The sequence below is a fragment of the Bactrocera tryoni genome, chromosome 5 (genome assembly GCF_016617805.1).
Source record: "Bactrocera tryoni isolate S06 chromosome 5, CSIRO_BtryS06_freeze2, whole genome shotgun sequence".
Lineage (NCBI taxonomy): Eukaryota > Metazoa > Arthropoda > Insecta > Diptera > Tephritidae > Bactrocera > Bactrocera tryoni.
Window position 1 is genome coordinate 70414731 of NC_052503.1, and position 27062 is coordinate 70441792.

At 39.4% G+C, this 27062-nt stretch overlaps 1 long non-coding RNA gene across 3 annotated transcripts in view; it reads right to left on the minus strand.

Annotated features, from left to right (window-relative positions):
* Positions 1–27062, minus strand: part of LOC120777640 — a 54436-nt gene that overhangs the window by 14362 nt on the left and 13012 nt on the right. Inside the window, exon 4 of one of the 3 annotated variants that reach the window (XR_005705524.1) lies at positions 17428–17487. The exons of the other annotated variants lie outside the window; for them this stretch is intronic. This is a non-coding gene — a long non-coding RNA (uncharacterized LOC120777640). Of the gene's footprint in view, positions 1–17427; positions 17488–27062 lie in introns of those variants that run through there. 3 annotated transcript variants of the gene reach the window in all.

The following is a 27062-nucleotide window of genomic DNA, read 5'->3' on the forward strand; positions in this document are numbered from 1 at the left end:
AAAAGTGCTTTCTGTAAAGTCATCGCATTTCTTTTAAATCATATCATATCGCGGCGCGAGGGGCATCTAAGCACTGGCCAGGCACGGTGCCTGCGTTTCTTTCATAGCGTCATCTGACAGCCAGATTCCTGCGAAATCACTTAGCGACTGTTAAACTACATCACATCGCGGCGCGAGGTCACCTAAGCCCTGACCAGGCACGGTGCCTGCTTTTATTTTAAAGCGCCAGCTGGTAGCCAGCTATCCGCGAAATCACCTTGGGACTGTGAAACTACATCACATCGCTGCGCGAGGGTCACCTAAGCTCTGGCCAGGCACATGGCCTGCGTTTCTTTTATAGCGCCAGCTGGTAGCCAGCTTCCCGCGATATCACCTAGCGACTGTTAAACTACATCACATCGCTGCGCGAGAGGCACCTAAGCACTGGCAAGGCACGGTGCCTGCGTTTCTTTTATAGCGCCAACTGGCAGCCAGCTTCCCGCGAAATCACCTAGCGACTATTAAACTGCATTACAACGCTGCGCGAGGGTCACCTAAGCTCTGGCCAGGCACGGTGCCTGCTTTACTTATATAGCGCCAGTTGACAGCTAGTTTCCCGCGAAGTCGCTTCATGACTTTTAACTCACATCACATCGTGGCGCGAGAGCTGCCTAAGCACTGGCCAGGCACAGTGCCGGCTTTACTTATATAGTTCCAGCTGCCAGCTAGTTTCCCGCGAAGTCGCTTCATGACTTTTAACTCACATCACATCGTGGCGCGAGAGCTGCCTAAGCACTGGCCAGGCACGGTGCCTGCTTTACTTATATAGCGCCAGCTGCCAGCTAGTTTCCCGCGAAGTCGCTTCATGACTTTTAACTCACATCACATCGTGGCGCGAGAGTTGCCTAAGCACTGGCCAGGCACGGTGCCTGCTTTATTTATATAGCGCCAGCTGCCAGCCAGTTTCCCGCGAAGTCGCTTCATGACTTTTAACTCACATCACATCGTGGCGCGAGAGCTGCCTAAGCACTGGCCAGGCACGGTGCCTGCTTTACTTATATAGCGCCAGCTGCCAGCTAGTTTCCCGCGAAGTCGCTTCATGACTTTTAACTCACATCACATCGTGGCGCGAGAGTTGCCTAAGCACTGGCCAGGCACGGTGCCTGCTTTACTTATATAGCGCCAGCTGCCAGCTAGTTTCCCGCGAAGTCGCTTCATGACTTTTAACTCACATCACATCGTGGCGCGAGAGTTGCCTAAGCACTGGCCAGGCACGGTGCCTGCTTTACTTATATGGTGCCAGCTGACAGCCAGTTTCGCGCGAAGTCGCTTCATGACTTTAACTCACATCTCATCGTGGCGCGAGAGTCGCCTAAGCACTGGCCAGGCACGGTGCCTGCTTTACTTATATAGTGCCAGCTGCCAGCTAGTTTCCCGCGAAGTCGCTTCATGACTTTTACCTCACATCACATCGTCTCGCGAGAGTCGCCTAAGCACTGGCCAGGCACGGTGCCTGCTTTACTTATATGGTGCCAGCTGACAGCCAGTTTCGCGCGAAGTCGCTTCATGACTTTTAACTCACATCAAATGGTGGCGCGAGAGTCGCCTAAGCACTGGCCAGGCACGGTGCCTGCTTTACTTATATGGTGCCAGCTGACAGCCAGTTTCGCGCGAAGTCGCTTCATGACTTTTAACTCACATCACATCGAGGCACGAGAGTCGCCTAAGAACTGGCCAAGCACTATGCCTCCTTTACTTATATAGTGCCAGCTGACAGCAAGTTTCCGGCGAAGTCATCTCACGATTTGTAAATGACATCACATCGAGGCACGAGAGTCGCCTAAGAACTGGCCAGGCACGGTGCCTGCTTTACTTATATAATGCCAGCTGACAGCCAGTTTCCCGCGAAGTTATCTCACGATTTTTAAATGACATCACATCGAGGCGCGAGAGTCGCCTAAGCACTGACCAGGCACTATGCCTGCTTTACTTATATAGTGCCAGCTGACAGCCAGTTTCCCGCGAAGTCATCTCACGATTTTTAAATGACATCACATCGAGGCACGAGAGTCGCCTAAGAACTGGCCAAGCACTATGCCTCCTTTACTTATATAGTGCCAGCTGACAGCCAGTTTCCCGCGAAGTCATCTCACGATTTTTAAATGACATCACATCGAGGCACGAGAGTCGCCTAAGAACTGGCCAAGCACTATGCCTCCTTTACTTATATAGTGCCAGCTGACAGCCAGTTTCCCGCGAAGTCATCTCACGATTTTTAAATGACATCACATCGAGGCGCGAGAGTCGCCTAAGCACTGACCAGGCACTATGCCTGCTTTACTTATATAGTGCCAGCTGACAGCCAGTTTCCCGCGAAGTCATCTCACGATTTTTAAATGACATCACATCGAGGCGCGAGAGTCGCCTAAGCACTGGCCAGGCACTATGCCTCCTTTACTTATATAGTGCCAGCTGACAGCCAGTTTCCCGCGAAGTCATCTCACGATTTTTAAATGACATCACATCGAGGCACGAGAGTCGCCTAAGAACTGGCCAAGCACTATGCCTCCTTTACTTATATAGTGCCAGCTGACAGCCAGTTTCCCGCGAAGTCATCTCACGATTTTTAAATGACATCACATCGAGGCGCGAGAGTCGCCTAAGCACTGGCCAGGCACTATGCCTCCTTTACTTATATAGTGCCAGCTGACAGCCAGTTTCCCGCGAAGTCATCTCACGATTTTTAAATGACATCACATCGAGGCGCGAGAGTCGCCTAAGCACTGACCAGGCACTATGCCTGCTTTACTTATATAGTGCCAGCTGACAGCCAGTTTCCCGCGAAGTCATCTCACGATTTTTAAATGACATCACATCGAGGCGCGAGAGTCGCCTAAGCACTGGCCAGGCACTATGCCTCCTTTACTTATATAGTGCCAGCTGACAGCAAGTTTCCGGCGAAGTCATCTCACGATTTTTAAATGACATCACATCGAGGCGCGAGAGTCGCCTAAGCACTGGCCAAGCACTATGCCTCCTTTACTTATATAGTGCCAGCTGACAGCCAGTTTCCCGCGAAGTTATCTCACGATTTTTAAATGACATCACATTGAGGCACGAGAGTCGCCTAAGAACTGGCCAAGCACTATGCCTTCTTTACTTATATAGTGCCAGCTGACAGCCAGTTTCCCGCGAAGTTATCTCACGATTTTTAAATGACATCACATCGAGGCGCGAGAGTCGCCTAAGCACTGGCCAGGCACTATGCCTCCTTTACTTATATAGTGCCAGCTGACAGCCAGTTTCCCGCGAAGTCATCTCACGATTTTTAAATGACATCACATCGAGGCGCGAGAGTCGCCTAAGCACTGACCAGGCACTATGCCTGCTTTACTTATATAGTGCCAGCTGACAGCCAGTTTCCCGCGAAGTTATCTCACGATTTTTAAATGACATCACATCGAGGCGCGAGAGTCGCCTAAGCACTGACCAGGCACTATGCCTCCTTTACTTATATAGTGCCAGCTGACAGCCAGTTTCCCGCGAAGTCATCTCACGATTTTTAAATGACATCACATCGAGGCGCGAGAGTCGCCTAAGCACTGGCCAGGCACTATGCCTCCTTTACTTATATAGTGCCAGCTGACAGCCAGTTTCCCGCGAAGTCATCTCACGATTTTTAAATGACATCACATCGAGGCACGAGAGTCGCCTAAGAACTGGCCAGGCACGGTGCCTGCTTTACTTATATAATGCCAGCTGACAGCCAGTTTCCCGCGAAGTCATCTCACGATTTTTAAATGACATCACATCGAGGCGCGAGAGTCGCCTAAGCACTGGCCAGGCACGGTGCCTGCTTTACTTATATAGTGCCAGCTGCCAGCTAGTTTCCCGCTAAGCCGCTTCATGACTTTTAACTCACATCACATCGTGGCGCGAGAGTTGCCTAAGCACTGGCCAGGCACGGTGCCTGCTTTACTTATATAGTGCCAGCTGCCAGCTAGTTTCCCGCTAAGCCGCTTCATGACTTTTAACTCACATCACATCGTGGCGCGAGAGTTGCCTAAGCACTGGCCAGGCACGGTGCCTGCTTTACTTATATAGTGCCAGCTGACAGCCAGTTTCCCGCGAAGTCATCTCACGATTTTTAAATGACATCACATCGAGGCGCGAGAGTCGCCTAAACACTGGCCAGGCACTATGCCTGCTTTACTTATATAGTGCCAGCTGACAGCTAGTTTCCCGCGAAGTCATCTCACGATTTTTAAATGACATCACATCGTGGCGCGAGAGTTGCCTAAGCACTGGCCAGGCACGGTGCCTGCTTTACTTATATAGTGCCAGCTGCCAGCTAGTTTCCCGCGAAGTCGCTTCATGACTTTTAACTCACATCACATCGTGGCGCGAGAGCTGCCTAAGCACTGGCCAGGCACGGTGCCTGCTTTACTTATATAGTGCCAGCTGCCAGCTAGTTTCCCGCGAAGTCGCTTCATGACTTTTAACTCACATCACATCGTGGCGCGAGAGTTGCCTAAGCACTGGCCAGGCACGGTGCCTGCTTTACTTATATAGTGCCAGCTGCCAGCCAGTTTCCCGCGAAGTCGCTTCATGACTTTTAACTCACATCACATCGTGACGCGAGAGCTGCCTAAGCACTGGCCAGGCACGGTGCCTGCTTTACTTATATAGTGCCAGCTGCCAGCCAGTTTCCCGCGAAGTCGCTTCATGACTGTTAACTCACATCACATCGTGGCGCGAGAGCTGCCTAAGCACTGGCCAGGCACGGTGCCTGCTTTACTTATATAGTGCCAGCTGCCAGCTAGTTTCCCGCGAAGTCGCTTCCTGACTTTTAACTCACATCTCATCGTGGCGCGAGAGTTGCCTAAGCACTGGCCAGGCACGGTGCCTGCTTTACTTATATAGCGCCAGCTAGTTTCCCGCGAAGTCGCTTCATGACTTTTAACTCACATCACATCGTGGCGCGAGAGCTGCCTAAGCACTGGCCAGGCACGGTGCCTGCTTTACTTATATAGCGCCAGCTGCCAGCTAGTTTCCCGCGAAGGCGCTTCATGACTTTTAACTCACATCACATCGTGGCGCGAGAGCTGCCTAAGCACTGGCCAGGCACGGTGCCTGCTTTACTTATATAGTGCCAGCTGCCAGCCAGTTTCCCGCGAAGTCGCTTCATGACTTTTAACTCACATCACATCGTGGCGCGAGAGTTGCCTAAGCACTGGCCAGGCACGGTGCCTGCTTTACTTATATAGCGCCAGCTGCCAGCTAGTTTCCCGCGAAGGCGCTTCATGACTTTTAACTCACATCACATCGTGGCGCGAGAGCTGCCTAAGCACTGGCCAGGCACGGTGCCTGCTTTACTTATATAGTGCCAGCTGCCAGCTAGTTTCCCGCGAAGTCGCTTCATGACTTTTAACTCACATCACATCGTGGCGCGAGAGTTGCCTAAGCACTGGCCAGGCACGGTGCCTGCTTTACTTATATAGTGCCAGCTGCCAGCTAGTTTCCCGCGAAGTCGCTTCATGACTTTTAACTCACATCACATCGTGACGCGAGAGCTGCCTAAGCACTGGCCAGGCACGGTGCCTGCTTTACTTATATAGTGCCAGCTGCCAGCCAGTTTCCCGCGAAGTCGCTTCATGACTTTTAACTCACATCACATCGTGGCGCGAGAGTTGCCTAAGCACTGGCCAGGCACGGTGCCTGCTTTACTTATATAGTGCCAGCTGCCAGCTAGTTTCCCGCGAAGTCGCTTCATGACTTTTAACTCACATCACATCGTGACGCGAGAGCTGCCTAAGCACTGGCCAGGCACGGTGCCTGCTTTATTTATATAGTGCCAGTTGCCAGCCAGTTTCCCGCGAAGTCGCTTCATGACTTTTAACTCACGTCACATCGTGGCACGAGAGTTGCCTAAGCACTGGCCAGGCACGGTGCCGGCTTTACTTATATAGTGCCAGCTGCAGCTAGTTTCCCGCGAAGTCGCTTCATGACTTCTAACTCACATCACATCGTGGCGCGAGAGTTGCCTAAGCACTGGCCAGGCACAGTGCCTGCTTTACTTATATAGTGCCAGCTGCCAGCTAGTTTCCCGCGAAGTCGCTTCATGACTTTTAACTCACATCACATCGTGGCGCGAGAGTCGCCTAAGCACTGGCCAAGCACGGTGCCTCCTTTACTTATATAGTGCCAGCTGACAGCTAGTTTCCGCGAAGTCATCTCACGACTTTTAAATGACATCACATCGTGGCGCGAGAGTCGCCTAAGCACTGGCCAGCACGGTGCCTGCTTTACTTATATAGTGCCAGCTGCCAGCCAGTTTCCCGCGAAGTCGCTTCATGACTTTTAAACTACATCACATCGTGGCGCGAGAGTCACCTAAGCACTGGCCAGGCACGGTGCCTGCTTTACTTATATAGCGCCAGCTGCCAGCCAGTTTCCCGCGAAATCACCTCAGCGACTGACTGTTAAACTACATCACATCGCGGCGCGAGGGTCACCTAAGCACTGGCTAGGCACGGTGCCTGTGTTTCTTTTATAGCGCCAGCTGGCAGCCAGATTCCCTCGAAATCACCTAGCGACTGTTAAACTACATCACATCGCTGCGCGAGAGGCACCTAAGCACTGGCAAGGCACATTGCCTGCGTTTCTTTTATAGCGCCAGCTGGCAGCCAGCTTCCCACGAAATCACCTAGCGACTGTTAAACTACATCACATTGCTGCGCGAGAGCCACCTAAGCACTGGCAAGGCACGGTGCCTGCGTTTCTTTTATAGCGCCATCTGGTAGCCAGCTTCCCGCGATATCACCTAGCGACTGTTAAACTACATCACAACGCTGCGCGAGGGTCACCTAAGCTCTGGCAAGGCACGGTGCCTGCGTTTCTTTTATAGCGCCATCTGGTAGCCAGCTTCCCGCGATATCACCTAGCGACTGTTAAACTACATCACAACGCTGCGCGAGGGTCACCTAAGCTCTGGCCAGGCACATTGCCTGCGTTTCTTCTATAGCGCCAGCTGGTAGCCAGATTCCCGCGAAATCAGTTCGTGACTGTTAAACTACATCACATCGCGGCGCGAAAGGCACCTTAGCACTGGCAGGGCACGGTGTCTGCTTTTCTTTTATAAAGGAACAATTTGCGACTGTTGTGCTAAGAGATCTGTGGGGTATTCGACGTGTCCTGATTACGAATTTGAATTTACAATAATTTCAAACTACAACGCAAAACATCTTGCGTGTTACGACATTTTTACTATCATTTACGGTTTTAGAAACCCAAAAACCAGCTTCTGACATCATCGCAAAATGGTTGTAAACTAATGTAATTATTATATTTATGTGCATTTAGTGACGAAAAAGTCATACTGATTTAAATACATATTCGCATGCTGCATTTTCTCTGTGCTACGTTATAACTAATTTAGAACTAAAAATCAGCTTGGTTGTAAAGTTTTATTCTAAGGACATTAATCACTAATTATACTTCCACTCACCAACTTTTATTTACCGAAAACCGGTACTGAAGCTCGGATCTAGCAACATTTACTACGATTATACCTTTTTCATAGGCAGAACAAACAGCTTTTTTTTATGATAATTTTTTAAAGATTTTTTTATTTTATTTTTATATTTAAGAAAAAAAATTGAGATTAAACTCTTCACTGATATTTTATTATAAATAAGTATAAATCAATATCGTTCACCACTAACTGTTGACAAACTGCGTGAAGTTAATATATCAATATTATATAACACCGTTCAAAATGCAAAAGTTAACATATTTTTATTAAGGGTTACCTGTAAATGATAGATTACTTGTTCGCGTTCTAACCACTTTTAAGTTATATGTTTATCTTTCTTAAGTGAATATTATTTTCATGTGGAGCTAACATTCATCAAAATATATACCAAAACTGCGCAATGAAATTACTTTTGCCTATTAATATACAGTTAGACGAGCTCTTATCTGCAAAAGCATTTCTTCCGGCAATAATTATTAGTATTATCATTATTCACTAATTTTATAGTATTTGTTTTGATTGGATACACATTAAATATACCATGTTTTAGACGCTTTTATCAGTACATAAGCATTTGTGTTAGAAAACAATAGGCAAAGTAACGAGTACCGCACTCTTATCAACTTCCGGCACTTCCCCCTATGGCCATAAATTGTTAATCAACAATGTAAATGTATTTACATATTTAACAAATAGTTATGGTAGATTGCTTATCGAATTTAAGTTTTATGAGTGCTTTGGGAGACGATTTCGACGATTTTCGACTCGGCTAATTATGAACTTAGATTAAAAAGTAGTAGTTTTCATTACAAATTAGCATGTTCGTGAACGATATTAACTGAACAAGTTTATTTCTAATAGTGAAATGTAATTACAATAAATATACACAAATTTATAATAACAGTAGATAATAGATGTGTACATATGCAGATGGATTTTTTATACGAAACGTATATGTATATCGTCACCTAAAATGCAAAACAACGTAGCATAATAATTGTGTTTTCTACTGCTTACGATTCATTACATCATATTACATAAGTATATGTAGCATAAAATGTTCAGCTTCCGATGTCAGATATAACCAATATAGAACCATTTAAAACCAAAATACTAATTTTGTTTCGCCTGTAAATTAATGAAAAGTGATATTACGTTATTTTGTATTTTAGGTAACGATATGTAAAAAAATATATAGAAAACTCAGGAAAGTGTGCTCTTGTACAAAAAAATATTTTGCCAAAATTTTAGTTAAGGAGGGATTCTAGTCCACACATTTGAGAAAATCGCAAAAGGTTTTTTTTCATAAATCGATAATTTAGACATTCAAAAATAATTAAGTAATATATCAAATACTTTTTATCAATTGCAAAAAAACGCTGGAATTCGGGTATCTGAACTAGAATACCACCCAATTTCCGTTATCAATTTTGACCCTGTGGTGACACACACGCAAAGAACCCACACGCCGCAAAGTTATCATACAAATTTACAAATTTGAGCAAATGAGTCCACTATCAGACCATAATTTGGCTATAAGAATACAATTTTTATTGCATTATTATCAGCTTGTGATTGGTTTTACCGAATTTTGAATATTTATTTGGGCGCATATATGGGAAATATTGTTTATCACTTGATTATTTTTATCTAATTTTTGTTTATTTCAAACTTCTAAAAGTAAACAAATAATTTGGAAAAAATCAAAAAAAATAATTAAAAAAAATGAAATAATTTAAAAAAAATTCCAAAAAAATTGATCTTGATTTATATTAAATTTTTTTTATAATTTTTTGTTTATATATAACTTATCAAAGTAAGAAAATAATTTAAAAAAATCAAGAGAACTGTATTTATATTTATATTAAAATATTTTCGATTTCTGAGTAAATAAAAAATTAGAAAATAATTTAATACTTACAAAAATTTAAACCAATATGCTCAACAAATTGATAATACTGCATTAAGCAATAATTTATTTAAATTAATTTTCTTTTCAACACTCTCAACGTTTTTTATTCGACAATAGCTTTTTGCACATATTTTAATTAACACAAATTTTGCAACTTTCACTCATTTCAAAAACTAATGCCACTGAACTAAATTTGTTCGTCGGAAAAAGTGGTTGCTAATAAACACAAAATATTGTGATTTAATTAAACGCCAAACAGTGCACTAAATACCAATAAATTTCAGTTTTTATTATTTTTTCAAAAACAAACTAATAATATACATATATCAAATTCATAATTAACACAGTTTCAAACAATAAATTTTTAATGCGCGTATAATTTTTGAAAATAAATAATACAAGAAGAAAAAACATATTTTTGCACACTACAATTAATTAACTGTTTTTGTTTATGATCAGCAACTTGTGACCATAGACCAAACAATAACACAAATTTACTAAATATATGTCAACACTTCGGAAAAGCGGCTTACAGCGACGGCGCAAGCTCACTCAATTAAAAAACACAAACAAGTGGCGGTGTCATTTATTAATGAATTTTTGAATAGGTCAACTATGAAACTAAGGCCCAGCGGGCACAAACGCGTCATGTGGTGTAGGGGGTTGCTTGCATTGTTGTTGCTTTTGACATGTAAAAGTACGTGTTTCAAAGCGCAAAATGTTATCAAGTGTTACAACTAATGCATGTAGAGGCATAGACAGTAATACGAACTAATGGAGTGGGGGGTTATAGCTAACTCGTTAAGCTTAATTGACCGTTTTAGAGATTTTTTTCTAAATAAGAGTTGATTATTGCCAAATCGAACACACAAGTGGCATAAATCATATAGATTATAATATTGGGTAGTCGAAAAAGTCTTTTCGTATTTTGTCCATAGATGTCGTTGCACTCGTATATCTTCAGTATTACCAATCACATTGTATCATACCATATAAAAAACAATTAAAGTCGGGAAAGTTGAAAGCAGTTACAGCTATTCAAAAATGAGTGAAAATAATGAAGAAATTCGCAATATTTTGAAATTTTTGTATAAAAAATTGTTTACTGTTTATTTATTTATTAGTAAAAATATTAAAAAAAAAATAAGTTGAAGTTTGTTTAGAAATGCGAAAAGACTTTTTCGACTACCCAATATTTTCTAACATTTTCTTGCTTGTTAAAATTATTTTAGAACTTAGGATAGATTTCTATTATTATGACGAAAATATAAAAATTACCTCCCAATTTTCACTTATTATCAAACATTTGAAAAGCGCCTAGAAATCAATGCGAAATTAATAAAATCAATTTCACCGCAAAGTGGTCTGTAGCCCACACAAAGCCCTCCTTACACGCCTTTGCCAGAGCACCCACACATCTACCATACGTAGTATGTATATGAATTTCGGCTGGCCGTCAATGTCAACTAGAACTATGAAAGTCGTTTATTACAAAAACTTTTTTAATTTATTTAAAAATATTATGAGGCACCCCTTCCTCATTAAGTAACAGCAATGCGTATGCGTAAATTCCTGTACGGAACAGCAAAAATGCGCAAAATATTTTGGCGAAAAGTTTTGCCGTAAATTATTTCACATTTTGCACATATTCGCCTGTTTCGTTATGCCCGTGTAATGTTGTGTAAATTTGCGCAATTTTTGTGATTTACTTATGTGCACTTGAAGTCATTATTACCCATATATTTTACATTTTAGCACTTACATATACCAAGTACTTATGTAAATATGGGGTAAGTGTGTATATGAGTATATAGCGTACCTAAGCATGCAACTTGCAGTTTTGTGTTTGCATTGTTTCACGTCAAAGGCGTCGAAGCTAGTGCACATGTCTGACTGGGCATAGAACCGCGGCTCGAATTTCACCAAATATGCCGTCATCAGCAAACGAAATTTATGAATTTGTTGATGACGTAAGCGCAAGTGAAAATTAATAAATATTAAGTGCATTTTATATGAGTTTATTAGCCATATATGCAGTTATATGAATGGATCTCGGTGCGGAAAGGGTTGCGGAGATATGACTATTTTGCACGAGCGCTCATGTGCCTTATATTGCAGTCAGCTGTTTGGTAGGTCATTGGTAATTGTAGTTATATTGGATGATAATGAAATATAGAGGAGCAATAAATGGTTTAAGTATAAAGCGTACTCCTATAAGTGCATAATATAGCATCGAATCTATTGCGCAGACTTTATAATGCAGAAATAAAATCAATTCAAAATACATTGCATCTGTTTCCTCTCTCTGTAGATTAGCAATTCACTCTAAGTATCATTAAGAAGTTTATATTGCATGGCTGGTCCTTCAAATACACATCACACTTACACTACTAAACACATATCATCAAAGCGCCTTAAACTTATCACAAAACTCCGTCGGTAGTTTTCTTATATTCTCGCAATTGCACCCAGATGGCTATATGTGTGAGATGGTTAGATGGTTTAAGCTTGGTTTTGCAAAGACGGGATAACCAAACATGAAAGAATTTTACAACTGGTATACAGTAAGGTTTTAGACCATACAAAAGCAACCAAGGTAGCTAGCCACTCTAGCTGACGACGCACCTAGGTCTTTGGGAGACGCATTGTGATACCACTGGGACTAATATTCCATCCCTATATTGTCTCCATTTTGAACCAACACGTTATTCTAATGAGGTTTATCAGCACAAAAAGTTTTATTTGTGCAACTTACAAAACGTCGTCCAGAAAACCTCGACGAATGGTTGCGATTTTGGATCACGACAGTCGGGTCTACGTAATAGGAACGTACTCGGCCAAGGAGCCTGTTTTCTGGCAATAGTAATTCTGACGATTCTAACCACAACAGTCTAACAGAAAATTTTAATCAACAGTGATAGTAACAGCAATAATGTGATTGAGCAGCTTCAAAAGTGTGCAAGCGCTCGCGACGAAAGCGTCGACCAACGCTTTCCAGCGATTCCACTATGATCAACAAGCCATCTGTTATTAAAACTTCGAGAACTTTCGTAGGTCCCGGAAACAAATCAAATCTCGAGTAAAAAACAGTCAAGATACAAGCAAGGCAAGTAAAATCCCGATTTTGTATACCTCAAGCTTATTATTACGCGGAATATAATCCAAGTATGTATATTTCTAGTGCACTTAGACCACATATAAATAGAAGAATTTGCAATTAGTTTATTCATGAAGCCAAAAAAATTAAATTAATAACTATTATTTTATTCATAAAACCAAAAAAATTAAATTAATGATAATTAAATTTCAAAATTTCTTCTGTTAGTTTAGTAATTCATTAAAGAGCCTGTAAAAGCAAGGACGAAATAGACCGATATTACTATTTTTGCTTTTCATTTTCATTTCCTATTGAACTTGTGTGGCGACATCAATTTGTCATATTTGACAAAAGGGTATTTGTTATAGTCTGCATTGTAATGGCGACAACAAGGCGAAAGCCACACGTTACGTATACTATATACATATGTATGTAGGACAACTGAAGAGTTGAAAACAAGAGCGCGGAGCCATAAAGTCAGCAGCCAGCAAAGCATATGGCGACAGAGCGACTGCAGCCGCATTGCCTGAAGTTCATGGTTCATAGCTTATACTTGGATATGCACAAACATATATGTACATATGCATAGGAACATATGAATTTATGTGGGCGAAATGCCAGCTAAAGCCAACTGAACCATCTCCTCAATGTTTTTTCACTTTTTTATTTGTTTCAACACAAAAACCGATACCTAACCGTAGGGACACCCAACAACAAACCAAATGCACCCCAACACATTCACAAGCCAACTGTACGCCACTCAATCGACCGAAAGCAAAACAAACCACAAAAAATGAAAGTAAAAACAAAAATCGAACTCGAGTATTGGCAATTAAATCGTTGCTAGTCCTATGTACCTATACAGCAAATACAAAGCAATTCAGTTAAAGCAAAAGCAATAACACCAAGCAACACAAATATTGTACGTGTACAACAAAAGTACAGAAAGGCAAATTGTTTGGCCAAAATAACTTTACAAAACGATTTCGTTGCTTACTTGAAAAGTTGCCAATTTCAGATAAACTCTTTTGTGTATTGGTAAATATGTGCAAATGTATTTGTATTGCAATGAAAGCGCTTTCACACACAGATGTAAACAGTTTAGCAAGAATAGCGCGAAAAAGCAGCAAAAAGCTGCAGACTTGCAAATCTTTCCTACATTCACCGGCGACGCTATGCGGGTATTTATTGATTGCAGTTTAAGTGAGTAGACTCACGAATATGCCTATAGACATTTGGGTAGGTCAAAAAAAAAATTAAATATTTTTTCGGTTGGCACTCTGGAATATAGGTTCTTAGACACCTCTATATGAAAACCTCTCTAAGTATGAGCTGGTCTCTGGTCACTAGTCTCATATTTTTATTATTTAATTTTTTTTTGGAATTAAATTTTTTTCGCTGATTTTTCAAAGATGGTTATCTCGTAAACGCTTAGCTTAACCAAAAAAATATATTGTAGAGCAATTTCCTACAAAATCTATGAAAAGGGATATTTTTCAAGTAGTTAGAAGTGTGATATTAATTCCTCTATTTGCTAATATGAAAACATACTTTAGGGCGAAGGACCATTTGTAATGGGAAGGTAGGGCTCATACTTGCAGAGATTTTCCCAAAGGTACACAAATACCTTTTTATTCAGAGTACAAAGAAACAAAAATATTATTATAATGGGTTGTCAAAAAAGTCTTGCGGTATTTTTATTGAATTTCTTTTATTTTTATTGAAATTGAAATGAATTTTTGATGACTCATGCCCAGCTCTTGACCGATGCTACGGCTGCTACTATGCCCGGCTCTTTCAACCAATTCAGCGATTTTATCGCAATTTTCGACGACAGGCCTTCCGGAGCGTCTCGCATCTTCGACCACCTCTACACCAGAACGAAAACGTTGAAAACATCGTTGTGCGGTGGAAATGGAAACAGTATCGGGTCCATAAACTGCACAAATTTTATTGGCGGCTTGAGATGCATTTTTGCTTTTATCGTAGTAGTGCTGTAAAATATGCCGTATTTTCTCTTTATTTTGCTCCATGTTTGCGATGCTATAACTCACGAACGACTTAAAAGAAACGACAATGCATCAAACACGTGTTAGCGCGTGAAATGAGCTTTCCAAAAAGGTATAGCATGACCCGATGCGACGAATAAAACTAGAACAACGCGCTTTCAGCGCCAACTAGCGAAAATACCGCAAGACTTCTTTGACAGCCCATTATTTATTATTGCTCAAGTACCAATTTGTCAGAGTACAAAGCAACAAAAAACAATTTCTTTGACCCACCCTAATGGGCATACATATATATGTATATTTACTATTTTTCGACTGGTCCGTTCCTTGTACGTAGAAATGTGAGTATAATAGGTGAGAGCTGCAAAAGCTAAGTGCACATACGTGTGCGTAATTTATAAGTGAAATTATGGAATTACAGTCACTTTGTTTATCTTAATGTACTGTGTATATAATACTTTATGCTTTTGGAAGAGATATAAGATAAGGTGCCCTTTTGACTAGCTCATCGGCTTTGCAATTGCCAGCGATTACATTATGATCTGGCACCCAAATCTGAAGATGAAGTAGCTTGATGATATTTCCAGAGAGAAGAGACAAACGCCCCTTTACTAACTTTAAGCGCACAATTAGCGAGATTAGCGCTAATATTACCGTTTTGCTGTCGAAGAAAAGTCTCACCTCCCTGAATCAGGCGGCACTTTGAAAAAGTACAACAAGCTTCTTAACAAGTGTAGCCCTCTCGAACGGCCTCCACCAGACGAATACACCATAGAATATTATTGGTTTGAGTACAGTTTAACATAGCCAAAACACCACCTTTGGTGAGAGTCCTTTTCCCTAAAGCTCCTATACAGCAATAAAAGGCAACCGATTCCTTGCTTATTCTCTCCTCAATATTTGGCATCCATGAAAGTTTTCTAACAGGTTTTCTAGTTATTTCACCTTATCAAATAGGTTGAAGGCATGAGCATCTGAACGAGGCGGAGGCTTATCTGATATCTTATACCTCCTGGTAAATAAAACCATTTCAGTTTCTCGTGGGTTGACGGCTAAGCCTCGTCTATGCGCCCAGTTGTATAGGTTAACTTTAGGCTACCCTTAGGTTACTTCATAGACGGTATTTCGACATTTTACTATATATATCATCTTCAGCATAAGCTGTCACCCGCCTTCGAGTTGCTCAAGTTCTTTAAATAGTTCGTTAACCTATCAAGATCCAAAGCAGTGGGTAAAGCAGCTGACCCATGAAAAAATCTCTACAAACTGAGCCGGTGTTGAGAAATCGACTCTCCTGAATGTCTACTCTAGCCAGCGAAGCCAACGAATAAGGAATAAGGATGTGACTACCACTCACTTATATAATGCTTAGCATAGCAAATATTAACTCTACGCTCGGAATGGTCATTTAAAGTCATGTGAAACTCTACAACCCAAAGACTTTCCCGCATGTACATATGTATATTCCGTCGGGATGTTCTAGAAATCATTTATTCATTTGCACATCATGTGAAAATAGGCTCAACGTTAATTTGGTAACTGTATTTAAAATTTGTTTATATGCACACATACATGAATATATATTGAAAAGTGTGTGTGTGGGTGTGTATGTGTATATACAACTGCATAACTATGTAAGCATGCAAGCATTTAAATTATCCCCGCTTTTACTGCAGTGTCCTCATTTCATTCACTTTTACTGCTTGCTGTCACAACTGTCACTGAATTTTAATTAAAATTTTGTAATGGTCAAGTTTCGAAAATGGGTTATTTAAAATTTCATGTCGATTGCATGACGACTGACGCTTGCGAGCACTCTACCCGATAGCATGCAGAGTAAGTAAGCGGTAAAAGAGGAATCAAGTTAATAGACAGACATCGTAGCTGCTATACTTATAGAGCGTCCGCATGTATACACATATAAACATGTACGTTTGTATGCGCTTTAATAAAATATCAGGGTAAGGGTGAAAGTGCTATGGAGCTTTATATGTTTTGTACTTTTGATATAAAAATGCTCATTGGTACTTCAATTTGGCAGCCATTTCTTTTTTTTTTTGATTTTTTCAGTCTCTGTTTTAACATGCCATTGACAGAACACTGCAAATAAACTCCGAGCCACAGTTTGGTATGAGTAGCTACTCAAGTTTTACGGCATGTATGGAGGATGGATCCTGCATACAACAACTGTGCAATTTGTTGATTTTTTTAAATTTTTTTTAGTGGTCAGTAACTGGTGAAAATTGTCCAATGAAACATTTTCTATTGCCTATGAAAGGAAAATACACAATAAACCATGCAATAAAAGTGGTTAAACGGAATAAAACTCAACTCGCACGTATATTTAACGCATTCTATGAATATGCTATACTATATGCCGTTATAAAATAGCCAATACTATCTAACAAAACAGCAATCGAAAACGCAATAAGCGCCGACATTGCTGTGACAGCAAATGAAAATGGCTGAAAAATATTGTGTCATAATAGCCTCAACTATTGTGGGATAAAAAACATGCCTAAGACCGCAATAAAAATATTGCGCACAAATGAAAATTCCAAATTGATATTGACTAGTGCTCTCATAGCAATAAAAATACATTGCACTTTTACTGTTCTTGCAAATATGTGTTTATATACCATATATACATAACATATGTATGTATATATTACAGAGAATTATTTATACTAAGCCAGGGAAGAATATTGTACTGAAACTTATATAAATCCAAATCACATATTTTTGCATTTTTAATAAGTTTTAAGTTTAATAGCTGTTTTCTGCGAAGTAAAAAAAATCTTAGTTGCACAACTTAAGCTATTTAAAATATTGCAAAAACTTCAGCTCACTTTCAAAAATTGTATAAGTTGTTAGAATATATGTATATGTATATTTGAAGTCACTCACCTCATATATTTTGCTGTCATTTCAAAATTATTAGGAATAATGTAAAATTCTGGAAAAAAATAGAAAAATATGAAGAGATGTTATAATACAGAAAACAAAAAATAATAATTAAAAATACCACAAAGTTACAAATACAATATAGATGTGCTTCCTTAAGCAGATATAACAACTTGTGCATTTCAAGTTTTTTTTAAATCTAATAAATATTAGATCCGTGTAGACAACTTTCAAACTCAAAAAATCATAGTACAATAAATTTTATTGTTTTTTTCACTGTTTTTTTCATCTACCTATCATTTCGAAGTAATGTTAAAAATACTGACACAGTAGTCGTCCCGCCGATTTTGCTGCGCAGTTTTCAGCAAAGAGGTCTATAGGTGTCAGATTTAGTAACAGTTCAAGAACGGCGGTGGGAGTTTTTCCTAAAGCTCCCGTTATGCACAGCGCAGCAAGCCTTTGAACCCCCCTTTCCATTGGCTTCTGGTAGATGGATTTTCGTACGCCTTTCCACCATACGACTGCACTTTAGAGCAGAATTGGTCTTACATCAGCTGCTTGGCACCAGTGCATGAGCGAGGGAGTGAGCCCCCAGGTTGTTCCGAGCATCTGCTTACATGGATATAAAGCAAAAGCTAGCTTTGCTCACTATTTCTTCAACGTTGTGCTTCCACAGCTGCTTGGTGTCCAAGACTACCCAAAGGTACCAGCCGCTGTCCTTGAGAGGGAGTTGTGTTTCATTTATCGAAGGGAACTTCCATAGAGGAATGCTTGTGAACGCAAGCCGATCCGTTTTCTCCGTGTTCAACCCCAGACCCGCTTGCGATATATATAACACCATTAACAATGTTATATAAAACAAATTGTTTATGTATTTATCGGCGTTATTGAAGAGCAACGCACAAAAGTAGGCAATATTTTTCATAATATTGCAAATTAAGCACGCCAAATTTAATTTTTCCAATAAAAATCCACATTTAAGCTTTAATAAATAAAACAGCCATTTCGATCACCTATCGCTTATAACTAATAGCGTAAGTACACCACTGCGTATGAGTAACAATTTTTCACACACCAGCTAAACTGAAAGTGACAGTGCAAGTGGATAGGATCACTTAGTGCAACAACAAATATGGCGCATGACCGCACATTGTTGTTGTTACTCTTGTTATAACAAGCCATCACAATTGTGACTGTCACATTTACTGCCAACAAATCTATGTACGTATGTATGCGAGTATAAACACGAATAGTTGCTTTGCAAAGCTGGAGTTCAATCACAGCGCACAGTTTAAGCGTAGAAGGTGCCTCATGCCACTCAAGTGTACACTGTCAATCCGGAAATGCACACGCGCACAGAATAATGGCCAGGTCGCCAACGCCAACACACGCACACAAATTGCTGGATTTATTATGAGTTGGCAAATGTGGCATATATGTACATTCGAGGTATAAGTGTGTTTGTGTGTATAAATGTAGCGGTTAGCTGGTCATATTGCGATATTATCTGTTATACAAATACTATTGCAAAGTTGTGAGCTGCATTTGCTGCGCTTGTCAGTTGTTTGCAATGCGTTTTTATACACTTGCAACATGTTGCGACAGAGTATAATAGCTTTTTTGACCTAACGGTTGTTTGAATGAACAGGATTTGAATTGAAATTCTGAGAGAATCTTCTACTGATAATGACATCAAAGTATGTCAAAAATGGCATGAATCGTATTGACCCGACTCCCTTAGCCCCCATAAACCTAATATGAAGACCGTCGAACTTCCGAGTGACTTTATAGCGCATACATCAGTCAATATGTGTGTTATCTTAATAAAATTTATAGAGCATGTTTTTCTTATAACGGTACATTTTTCTGCTTTTAATGAATAACACCGGGTGAAAACTCAGCCTACACCCGTATAAAATGTTCGTTTTTATCCGAACTTAGTTCTTCCTTAATTATTTCTGGTTGTTGCTGTTGTTTGCTGTTTGCTGCCATCGGCCTGTGCGCTGTCTATTAACACAATTTTTGCTTGCACATGACATTCGCAATGCACAACAAGCACACACTAAGCCGGAGCTCGCCGCTAAAAGGATAACAAATGAAATCAACAACAAAAACTTGCAGCAATGTGGTCAAAGGTAGTAAAGCAGCAGCAGAAGCAGCAGTTGCAATGGTGGAGTCATTTAAGCATATAAATTTGTTGGCTTTTGGCCACAACAGCCGTTACTGTGGCTACAGTGAAAATGCAATTATTCTGATTATTGTTGATTGTTGTTGTTGCAACTACCGTTAATGTTAATTGCAATCACACTAGCTTGCATATATTTTTATAGCTGTAGCGATGCATATATAGGGAGCTTGTATGTGTGGTGGGCGTGTTGCTGTTGCCACTCTTTGCTATCGCTGCGGTTATGTAAAGGCGTTATAAATTGTTTTGCGGCTTTGTAGTGTGCTCTGTATTTAATTAGACCAAAATGTTGTACAAACGATATGATTTAAATATAATAGCAATAAAACTGCATATATATATACATATGTGTAATTAAAATGAGTTGAATGTTATAGAACTATTAAAATAATGTGGCTTAAATATATATATTATAGGCTATAAATGAAATGTACATTTATGACATAAAATGATGCTTGGTTAACACTAAATTAAAGGCTTTATATTCACTACCTTGTGAGATTGCAAAAGGTGCGTTTTTTTACCTTGTACAGGGTATATTTAGTTTGCCCCAAAGTTTATAGCACGCAAAAAGAAACATTGGAGACCCTATAAAAATAATATATAATGCTCAGCATAACGAGCTGAGTCGATTTAACCATATACCATAGACAGCCGGATATGTCTGTATAAACGGAAAAAGTCCTTCAGCTTTTGAGATACGGCATTGACATTTTGCATAAATTCATTTCTCCCTAAGAAGCTGTGCATTTGTCGGAACTGTTAATATAAGCTCACTATTTCATATAGCTGCCATACAGACTGCACGATCCGAATCAAATGCTTGTATGGAAAACTTTTTTATTTGAAGAAATTTCTGCGCGAAATTTGGCATAGTTTATTTTCTAAGGCTATGCAGCTTTGATTTAAATAAATTTTTTATATCGGTTCACTGTATCACATGGCTGTCATACAAACTGATCGATTAAAATTGGGATAAATGCCTTTTTAAACCTTTTCATGCCATAAGAAATGCGACTGGGAAGTGTATTATAGCTTCAGTGCAAACGTAGTTAACGTTTTTTCATGTTTCCTTAACTGATTAGTATTTTTTATTTAGCGCTGCTTTTATTTATTTTACAATTCTCATTGCTCCTAAAACTTAAGGGGTTAGGTCAGTCCACAACACTGACAATTTATTCTGGGAAGTACATAAAAAAGTTCGAATTTCTCTCAAAACTCGAATTATACTACATTTGAATGTATACAAAATTTTTAATAATATATTGATAAAAAAATTTAAAAATTTAGTTGCACAAGAAATATTGGCTTTAGTAACTTACTTTTTTTCTTTACATACTCAACTATTATTGTATTCGCCTTTTCGCACGCTACATTTTAATATCCAACTTTTGAACTAAGAGTCTTGAAAATCACGAATTCCCTCAGCAGAATATTGAAAATCGCGCATTTCCTAAGCGGAACGTCTACTAATTACATTTAAATTGTTTACGAATGTGCGTATTTACTTGCAAATGCATTTCACACGAACGCATTTTACAGTTCAATGCCTTAAAAGCTTCAATAATCAACAACATGTAAGCATGCTTTAAAACACACGCAATAATCGAGCAAAATAATGCGAGCGCATCCTTGTTGAAACATTAAATTTCATGTTCACACTACAATTGTACACACGCATACGCACACACGTAATGTGGGTTATATTTGGACCAAATGCCGCAATAAACACTTCACACGGTATTTAATGCGCAGTTGTGTGTATGTGTGTGTGAGCACTCATAAACAGGTATGTATGTGTTTTATGCACATTTTTCCACTTCAACTGGCAGCGGCAATTGTAAAAGTACAAATACAATATAGAGTGCCGATACAATAACAACAAGCATGCATATTATATATGCTTCGATGTGCTGTATATGTGTGTGTTTACCATTGCAAGCACGTGGGTAGAATAAACTGACTGTTTGTCTATATCAATATATACATATGTATGTATATGTATATAAACGATTATACCGGTTGAGCACTTATGCTTGTATGTGTATATGCCCGTAAATGCGCGCAAATGCTTCCACATACTATAATTACTTTTGTTTCACCACTACTACCACACAAGCTGACAAACCGCACATGCCGCCAATAATACACTATACTTGTGCGCTTTTGTTGGTATTTCCTTCCTTCCGTTAAGTGCTCTTCATATTTTTCTCCCACTTTCCTTTATACTTATATCTGCATACATTTTGTATTTCATTCACATTGCTGTTGTTCTTTATATTTTTTTGCGACAATTATTGCAAGGAGCTTGCTCACATGACCGCAAAAGGTGAAAGAAATTAAATAAAATACCACAGCCCGTACTACTTATGAGTTCAGAGTAGCGTTTACAGCCACAAATAAGGTGTCAGGGCATACTATAGCGGTAACATAGGTATACATATACATGACTTTCTTATTTTAAGCGTTATAATATCTCATCATGAAAGTATAGTGATCATACTTAGGCATATGCCATGCAGGTAGCAGTAATCTACTGCTTCGAAGCATAGCCTGCTTCAGAGTGGTGACTGTCAACACCGTTGGTAGCGCAGCAGTATTTGCTTTCAGTTCGCTGACTGTACGCTCAAGCCTAGTGAAGGGTTATCTAGACTCCTTATCTCTAGCTCGAGGTATTTTATGATTACATCGAAAGAGCTCTAAGGAGCTTTTCGGTCTCAGTACGGTTGAACCGTCCGATCGGTATTCATGCAATCAGATTGAACATCTTACCGTATGCCAGCTGCATCAGCTGTTTGAATAAAGATGAGATAGAATCGTCTCAGCACTTATTCTTTTAATGCTAATCCGTATCCGTTTTTTTAAAATAATTTAACATTTCAGTTTATTGGGTTACTTTATGTTTAAGGTTATGCTATGCCCATTTGGCAATTGCAAATAATTATATAGCAGAATGTATTTAGCCACCATGGCGTGAATGACTTTCTTATTTGTGCCTTTTGGTGAAGTGCGCACACACACATACATCTGAATCTTGCGGCCTCTTCTCAACCCATTAAAAAGCACAAAATAGCAGAATAAGTTCTTGCAGTCCTTTTTGTGTTATTAAGTTTCTAAAAAGCTCTTATGTTTACCTGATTCTTGCCAGCAAGTTGGTATATTGCTGCTGGCCAAAAGGTACATTATGACTGCGATGTATATTTACGTACCATAGCATTTTTAGTGTGAGTTGTGGCTTTTAGTTTATATTGTATGTATGTATGTATTTTTATTTAATTTCGTTAAAAGCAAGTGTTAAGGTAGGCATATGAATATGACTGGGAAAATCTACGTTAGCGCCAAGCATAAGGCAAACACTTGAAACGTGCTGCCCAGAAAGCAGCGCATTTCCATATTGACTTCAAATATAATATGTGTGTATAAATATATTTCAGTATTTTTGCTGGTGCATTATACTTTAGAATGACTCACAACACCTTAGGAAAAGGTAATGTGTACCTTAGTGTCGCTTATGCAGTTAAAGTCAGCTGCTGTTGCAGTCTTTTTGTTGTGGTTGCTTTTCAAAGCTGCTCTAGCACGTTTCTGGCATTTGCATGAATCTAGTTTAAGTTCTGAAGTATTAGCTACGAATGACCTGGACCATACAGCTTGCACAGTAGTTGAAATATTTTTATGTAAATCTAATTTTAATATTAAAATAATATTATTAAAAGAATATATGCATTGATAAACAATACTGCTCTCTCACAAATCGACAAAAAGCCTTGAGCTTATTATAAATTCATTGAGAAGGCAAATGGCAATTTAGGCTTTACCTTCTGGTACGCCGAAGATAAAACTAACGAGATGTTTCAGCCCCAGCATGGTAAAGGCTGAACAATGGAGAAGAAAGTGCCTGTATAAATTCCATAGCAGATGAAATAATTCAGCTTATTACGATTTTGAGTGAAAAACAGGCTTGCAAAATTCGACGTTACCGATCTGTCATCGTAACCGATACTCCGGCTATCGCGTTCTACTAACTTTTCGATTGTAGTACGACAGTTGGCTTGCTCAAAATGTCCCAAGTGTCGGCGATTTCTTCCCAACGACCATTCCCTTGATATCTGGATATCATTGGATATCCGCTCAGTTTATCGTCTTCGATGTCCTATAACCTATATGAAAAGCCCCCCAGTGTCGGCGATTTCTTCGCCACGACCATTCTCTTGATATCTGGATATCATTGGCTATCCGCTCAGTTTATCGTCTTCGATGTCCTATAACCTATATGAAAATCGCCTGCAGCTGCGTTCGTATAACACTTGTCAATACTTTTGCTTTATCATCAGCAGTTTTTTTTATCAAAAGCTAGTTTTCGAATAACTCGAGGATCTTTTCCATCCAGTTTTTTTCAAAACATCAAAAGTTATAGAACGGCTTGAAGATATTTTCTTCTTTTTAAGGTATGAACCCATCAAACAAGGACTTTATTTGCTTTTGATTTTGTTTTACCGCTAAGTAAGTCAACTGGGAAAACTTCTATGCAGCACATTCATATTTCACATGTAGTGAATTAAGTGCTAAACTTGACAGCTGCGTGACTGAACTTTATCCACGCACTTTACTTTCTCAGCCAACTATGTACAATAATTGGAACAGTGGCGTTAGTACAGGGTATTTACTAATATATGGTCGATTTTTCGTGTCGAAAGCATATTAAAACTGAATATGGAGGCAACTTAGTGTATGTAGCGGACACCACCATCCAATGTAACTTTAAACGCCTAATTGCTAAAGGGTTTCAAAAAATCATTCGGATGTTTTTGACATATAAGATTGGCTATTCTGAAAAAAGTCATGCAAAATTGTACTTAACACACAATCTTCATACAATACATTCCGACTGACCGATATTCAGGTTAAACACTAAATACCAAATAATTCTTAAAGTCATCATATATATATAATTCCACTAATTTGCATTGTGCTACATATCTAACAAAATTGCTAGGCCTCCAAAATAAACACCCTTTTTATTTCTAACAAAAAATGGGAATAGACTAGTAGCCCTTACTTACGCAATTCCACACGCTAAGTGCATTGAAATTCCTCTCAACCGCAATCGCTCGAACACGTCGAAGGGTAGGTTCATTTGTTGTTACAGATTAAGTGCACGCATTCAAATAGAAGCGCATGCGGGCATACATAATGCATACACACGCAGCTTTATTACTCGGTAGGTGGTGGCGTGAGTTAGGTGCGTTCTATCAGAGTTAGTGTTATTGAAGTATTCACAACTACTCACGTGAAAAGCTGCCACAACCATACAAATATATTGGAAAAAGCCGTTAACATTACTGTTACCGCAATTGAAATGCAACATCAGCCACATGCCTGCACGCCATCCTGCTTATTTCCTTTTCACATTTATGCCAACCACTTGTGTCTAACCCTATTTCCTATTTATGCTATTATGCTTCGCCAGGCATGCATTGCGTGTCCACCTGGTGCTTTAGATATAGAATAGACCTAAAACTATGTGCCTCCTTTTGTTTAATCACATTGAGTCCAACCCTTTGCTGGTCGCATTAATAAGCTTTTGAAATTTGTTTATTGCTCTTCATTGTGATAGCCTGAACAGGGTATATTAAGTTCGTCAGGAAGGCTCTCAGCTTTTCAGATAATAAACTGAAGTTTTGCACACGATTTTTTCTGCTGAGAAGCAGCTCATTTGTTGGAATCGGCGATAACGAAGCACTTTGGCATGTAGCTGTCATACAAACTGACCCCACTAAATCAAGTTTTTTTATGAAAAACTTTTTTATTTGAAAATATATTATCACAAAATTTAACGTAGTTTATTGTCTTTATTGTCGACGGCAACACCATAATATCCGAATATATTGTTCAGATCGGACAACTAAAGCATATAGCTACCACACAAACTGACCGCTCATAATCAAGTTTTTGTATGACAAACTGTTTTATTTGTGGAGGGTATAATAATTTCGTTGTTTTTTCCTGTTTTTATTACAGTTACCTTTAGCTGTGTTGTTGTTATTTTTGTATTATTTACACTTTTCTCAATTAATTGAAGTAACTTTTCTTACAGTAGTTGGGTTTTTGGTATTACAAGTAGTTGGGATATATTATTTTGCTATTATTACGCGCATTTCTATCATCCATTATAACTTAACCCATCCTCACATTTCCATTTCACATTTAGTTCTACTATTTAGCGAATTCCGCTCATTGTTTGCCTGGCAGTCTACAGCCGCTTGCAGCTCCTTCATACGTCCATATATGTATGTGTACATACAAATATAATAGCAACAGTTTTTCTGGCCACACCATAATGACATACATTATCCACTTTAAATGTCTAGAACGCAAAACAACCAATAGGGGTACTTTTTTCAGTTACTGACTATAATCAGTACAACCTTAGCGCAACGCTAATGTTGAGTTAAGTTGGTAACGGTATGGGTGCTTGGGCCATGTCAAGTCAGCCCAAGTCGAGTACATTCTTCACATATTTTGCCCTTTTGACTTTTTACGCTGTGTCTTACTTTTTTATAATGCTTTTGTTTTTGTAGCATGGAAGACTCTACCACATACATATTTGCCTGATATTCCTCCCGAGACCGTGTGTGTAATAAATAATCGCGTCTGCTGTTGCCTATCAGCTGCTCCTGTCGGCTTTGTTGCTTTTCCATTTTACTTACATATATTTTCTCCTCTATTTATTTGCTTTAGCTCGGCCCGGTAGTCATGTGCCTAACTACCTGACGTTCTTGCTGCTCTTCACTTTTTAGTACTTCCTATAAACAAGGCATGTGTTAGAAAGCCGGCGAAAAGGCTGACCGAGACAAGAGCTCATTTCATTCTTATACTCATTTCTATTGAATGTCCATGCTCTCAGCGTTGCAGTCAGCTAATGCGCAACTCTCTCTAGTGCCTTTATTTTTGTTCTAAAATATTTTGGCTGGCCCGGAAGACGTAAACACGCCTGTTACAGAATTTCGTGTCTTTGTGGCAAATGATTTAACAGCATTTCGTCCCTGTTTGCAGTGTGTTCACAGCAACTATTGGAGTGACTTTCTCAATGCTCACATGTTGAATATTTGAGAGCGAAAAATGGAGTAATGTAAACTATGTGCATTTCAAGTGTGTACTACAGTAGGCGCTTAAATTTTTCGAAGTCCTTCTATTTTTATACTCGTATAATCATATGACGTCTGAATTTTCTTCGAATATTGTACCTAAATACGTGTCTGCTGCAGCTTTATTGACTTGGTGTTGTTTTTAAATTCAATTGTTGAATAAATACAACTGAAACATGTTTGTATGGTGTCTAACATGTGTTTTGAAGTTAAAGAAGACAAGAATGCAATTTGCGGTATTTTTAATTTTCTAATGCAAATATTTCATTTACGTTAGAAGCATTTAAAAACAAAACT